A 6,000-nucleotide genomic window follows, 5' to 3' on the forward strand; every position below is an offset into this window, starting at 1 on the left:
TGCATTGCAATGACGTTATACATTGTTAACGTCAATGACGTTAACAATAACACAATGATGTTATACACTTTGTGTAATTGCAATGGCGTTAACACTCTGAGTAATTGCAATAACGTAATACACTTTGAGCACTGACATTATTGCCAGTTTCTTACACTGAAATTTCTTCATTTTCCTTCCGGATTTTGACCGAAAAAAGTTCGAAGTATGTTGTTGTTTTTTACCCATTGTTTGATTACGGATTCACAACAACAAGAGAGATAAACTGACGAGCTGACGCCTAGCTTTTGAGATCATGAGATCATGCCAGCAGGTAAGACAGCGGAGAAGGATCGTTTTGTAAATTCGAAAACAACGTTGTCTGCAATCGTTATATTTAGGATTCTCCAGTACGAGGACAGAAGTAACATTTCAAAACAAAGTCATTGAAAAGTAACTGTAAGAAAAGTAACAGCGCTATGTCATGACTCTGAAAAATAAAACACACAAAAAAAAACATGGAGGTTAACAATACAAACGACCGGTCGGTCAGTCTCGCTAGTTTAACATTAGGACATAGCTATAATACAAAATACCTATTAAACAGAAGTAAAAATGTATTTTTCCAAGTCTAGGGGGCATTTCCCAATACCCTTCCCCCCAATGGGCACCACCATGGCTTTTTAAGCTTCCTTCAAGTGATTAAATGTGAAATTTTGAATTACATAATTTAAAAATCACGAGGGGGGCATGAGGATTTTAGAAATGCCTAGGTAGAGGCATTGCCTGAAATTGATTGGGAACCGCTGCTCTTAAGTATAGTCAGGTTAAGGGTGCACATCCTGCCAATGACCCACCAAAATAGTGCTTCGCTGGTGGGGCGTATAATCGACGTTAGGAATCGCGGGTCTAAAGTCTTCCAGCGACCTTTAAGTTTAGCATACAAATATCATTCTCTAAAAAAAAATAAAGCAAGTTCATTCCTCAGTAAAAATCTAGCTTTAAAACTCTAAAGATATTGGAAAATATAAGTAGCTATTATGTTCAGTAAATTTAGGCTAGTTTTGTAGATATATCGTATGTATAGGCTAGTTTAGGCTAGTTTGTAGATATAGGCTAGTAGGCTAGCTGTAGATATAGGCTAGTTTTGTAGGGTAGTTTAACGGCAAAGGAATTATTTTTTTTTTTTTTTTTTTTCAAATTCCAAACGAATAATGTAAAACGAAAAATGTCATTCGTGTCGAATAATACCAACAGTGAAATAATTGAACAAATTACTTCCAAACGAATAATGTTATTTTTAAAAACAAGTTTTGCTGGTTTTTTCTTAAAATGCGAAATAAATCTTGCAATTTTTTTTTGTTAAAATTAACCAATGAAAGAAGTCAACATTTTTTTTTCTCACCAAATACATCAGTAAATATAGGTTTTATTTTGTATTTTGTTACAGCTTTCCCACAAGATATGTCTACCTTCTGTGGGGCAGCTCACACAAGATATATGTACCTTTCCGCAAGATATATGTACCAGCATTCTCGGGGATGCTGGTACATATATGTACCAGCTCCCCCCCCCCCGAGCAAAATATCGGGGGGGGGGGGGGGCAATGTGACAAAGACGTCAATAATTGAACAAATTGACATATTGATTTTTAAAAATAGTGAAAACGGGAAAAAAAGGAGTGAGGGCACCAGAAGAAATCTTAGGAGGCCCTGGGTCCTCCAGGTCCCCTGGATCTTTCATTGACCAGAATTATGATACTGTTTTAGTAGATTTCAATCTCTTATGGCGCAAAACAGCAGAAAACGCCACATTGCTGTAATACCATCTCCTTTGTCAGAGGCAAAGCTGTAGCGTTGCCTATAGTAAAGGCCATACGGCTCCAATGTTTTATTATTATTATCTTTTTTTCCCAGTGGCACTTCATATGGAAAGGGTCGTCCTACAAACTTCAAAGGGGGCTCATTCAATTGGAAATCGAGAGTTCTAGTGCCCTTTTTAATGGTCGAAAATGATTGGAGGGCAACTAGCCCCCCCCCCTCCCTCCCCCCACCCCCATCATTCCCCCAAACACATCCGATCAAAATTTTGAGGTAGCCATTTTGTTCAGCGAAGTTGATTTTCAAATAGTAAATATATTTGTGAGGAGGAGACTCCCCAACAACCCTCCGGGGAAGTGTTGTACGTCAAACCTTGGGGGCGTACAATGTATTTATAGAAAGCGGTATAATAGAAACTTCAAAAAAGGCTCATTCGATTAGAAAATGAAAGGGTTTGTCCTCTTTTTAATAGTCGAAAGTGATTTGAGGACAACTAACCCCCCTCTCACTCCCAGCTTTTCCCCAAACACATCCAATCAAAATTTTGAGATAGCTATTTTGTTCAGCGTAGTTGCTTTCCAGACAGAAAATATGTTTTTGAGGAGGAAACTCCCCCAAAACCCTCGAGGCAAGGGTTTTAAGTTATACCCTGGGGGCATATAAGGTTTTTATAGAAGGCGGTGTCGTAGAAACTTCAAAAAAGGCTCATTCGATTGGAAATTTAAAGGGCTAATGCTGTTTTTAATAGTCGAAAATGATTGGAGGGCAACTAACCCCCCTCTCATGCCCACCTTTTCCCCAAACGTATCCAATGAAAATTTGTAGATAGCCATTTTCTTCAGCTTAGTTGATTTCCAGGTAGAAAATACATTTTTGAGGAGTACACTCTCCCAGAGCCCTCAGGTCAAGGGTTTTAATCTATGGCCTGGGGGCATAAAAGGTTTTTTATAGAAGGCGTTGTCGTAGAAACTTCAAAAAAGTCTCATTCGATTGGAAATTCAAAAAGCTAGTGCCCTTTTTAATAGTCGAAAGTGATTGGAGGGCAACTAGCCCCCCCCCCCCGCCCCTCCTTCCCCCAAACACAGCCAATCCAAATTTTGGGTTAGCCATTTTGTTCAGCGTAGTTGATTTCCACATAGAAAATATATTTTTGAGGAGGACACTCTCCCACAATCCTCAGGGCAAGGGCCTTAATTATGCCCTGGAGGCATATAAAGTTTTTATAGAAGGCGTGGTCGTAGAAACTTCAAAACAGACTCATTCGATTGGAAATTCATAGGGCTAGTGCACTTTTTAATAGTCGAAAGTGATTGGAGGGAAACTATCCCCCGCTCCCACACCGATCATTCCCCCCAACACACCCAAACAAAATTTTGAGACAGCCATTTTGTTCAGCGCAGTTGATTTTCAGATAGAAAATATGTTTTTGAGGAGGACACTCCTCCACAACCCTCAAGGCAAGGGTTTTAAGTTATACCTTGGGGGCATATAAGGTTTTTATAGAAGGCGGTGTCGTAGAAACTTCGAAAAAAGCTCATTCGATTGGAAATTCAAAGGTCTAGTGCCCTTTTTAATAGTCGAAAGTGATTTGAGGGCAACTAATCCCCCTCTCACGCCCACCTTTTCCCCAAACACATCCAATCAAAATGTTGAGACAGCCATTTTATTAAACGTAGTTTTAGGGTCTGAAAATTAGGTCTTTGAGGATGACAACTCTCCCACAGCTCTCAGGGCAAGGGTTGTAATTTAAGGGTTCTCCGAATCCTTCATATTATTTTTTATGGAAGGGATACTCGTATAAACTTTAGAGAGGGCTCATTTGATTGGAAATTGACAGCTCTTGTTCACTTCTTAAAAGTCAAAAGAGATTGGAGGGTAACTAGCCCCCCGTTCTCCACGCCCTAAATGCATCAGATAAAAATTTTGTTAAAAATAGTTGAAAGGTTAAGTAACAAAACTCTGGCGTCGACAAAACCCCCCAGGACCCGGGGGCAGGAAGGGATTCTCGTATAAACTTCAGAGAGGGCTCATTTAATTGGAAATTGGAAGTTCTAATCCAGCTCTTACGAGTCAAAATTGATCAAATGGCAAATACCCCCCCCCCCCGCCCTTTTCCCCCACCCCTCCTTTTGAACTAATTCTGTTTATACCTGAAGGCCCAATGAGAGTTAGAATGTTTTGGTATTACCACACACCTATTAGGCCTCTGCTCTCCTCCCTAACAAGGAAAGAAACAGAGAGTGTAAGGCAGTGGCGGATCCAGGGGTGGGGGTGAGGGGGGCGCGCGCCCCCCGAATCTAGTCTAAATTACTGTAATGTACTTAATTAACGCAAGATTGCGTTAATTAAACTTGCTCCTAACTCAAGTTTATCGGGTGAACCTCTTTCCCCCCCCCCCTAAAAAATCCTGGTTCCGCCCCTGGTGTAAGAGCACTATAAATTTTAATTTTTAATTCAATGAACCCCGTCCCAAAGTTTATGCGATCACCTCATCCACATAAAGTGCCCCTGGAAAAATAAATAAGTATTAATTCATTGAACCCTTATGGCTCTTTACTTAGGTATCGCTATAGCATTGCTTCTGACCTAAAAAGTTGAGTAGAAATTTCAGCTTCTATTTTTATGAATATCCGAAATTATCAGAGGGGAATATGTTTTGGGGAGCATATTCCACGGCTGGGAAGTTTCTGCTGGGTGGAATTTAACGTGGGGGAATTATCAGCAGGAAAAGAAAATGTTCTCTGAGGGGGGAGGAATTTCCCAGGGGGTAGGTTTTCCAAATGTGAATTATTCAGGGAGGGGACGACTAAACCCATTCGATAATATTCTAAATTTTACATCTGAAAGTAACGGGAATAAAGAATCAACGGAAATGTCAGAGATAGCACTTCAGGTTCGTTTAGACGATTTTGTTCGTGTCTTTCGAAAAAGACACGAATTAATTTCATTTGTATTACTTTTTCTGTGGCTACTCAATTATACATGTGAGGGGGGAGATTTCCCCCCCCCCCCCCACTGTCTCGGCTAAGGTTTCAGTTTTTATCTCAAGCCTTAAAACTCAACGCAATGCGATAAAAGTATAACTCAAAATAACATATATAGAATAATATATAACACGGAACAATTAATCAAAATTGCATATTATGAGTTGAGGTTCACCCAAATGATGGGCCAAGGGGCTAACCATTCCACAATCTATGAAATCAATCCTGCAATAACTGAAAATATAAAGTATTTTTGAGTATTTTAATGTCTTCTACAACTCAAACGGTCCAACATTCTACAGCCCAATGATACTGTCTGATCTCCTAAATTGGGAACAGAGGAGATAAGTAAAGTTCCGCCCCGTATTGGATGAGTCTCCAACCTCACCCTCCCCCTGTCCTACTGTCTACGCTAAAGTTTTCTTCCTTCTGCCAACTACGCCGCCCCCACCCCAAAGACTTTAATAAGGTAAAGTTTTGTTTGGAAAGAACACATAGTAAATCTATTATAATTATCCAATTATAAGGTTAAAATACATACTCTGTGATAGATTCAAAATTGCTTTGGCACACAAAATCCTATTAAGGTCAATTCCAAACAGTCATGATCCCTTTGTGTCAGCAAGTGAAATGGTCAAAATACCCTTATTGGGGCTACATTTTCAATCCATTCTTTGTTGCCAATCGCTGTCCACAAGTTATGCAAGCTGTCTATTGTTCATATATAAGGTTTTTATCAAAGAAGTAATCGTATAGACTTCAAAAAAAGCCTCGTTCGATTTAAATTGAAAGTTCTAGATCCTTTTTTTAAAGTCAAGAGTAATCGGACATTAAGCAACCCCCCCCCCCCATGCAATAAAATTTGAAACTTTTTGCAATCAAAAACGAACAAAAATTAATTTAAAAAAAAACTTTCCGAAAAATAAGTTTTTCAAATAAAAATAAAGGCCATTTTAAACTTAAGCTCAGGAGATATTAATACCTGTTAAAATTCAAACTCAAAACGAACAGAAATTACTATTAAAGAATAAATGAAACCCAAAACGAACAGAAATTAAATAAACAATCATAGCAAAAAACATACAAAAAGTAATAATATAAATGAATAAATAGATCTTAAAGCGAGTAATGCTTAGACTGAATATGAAGATCAAGCTTAAAACGAAAAAAAAGTTTGCTATTAAAGTATAAATGAAACTTAAAACGAGCAGAAATTG

This window comes from Artemia sp. Qi Xiang Cuo, chromosome 12 (genome assembly GCF_049724085.1).
Source record: "Artemia sp. Qi Xiang Cuo chromosome 12, ASM4972408v1, whole genome shotgun sequence".
NCBI classification, from domain to species: Eukaryota; Metazoa; Arthropoda; class Branchiopoda; order Anostraca; family Artemiidae; genus Artemia; species Artemia sp. Qi Xiang Cuo.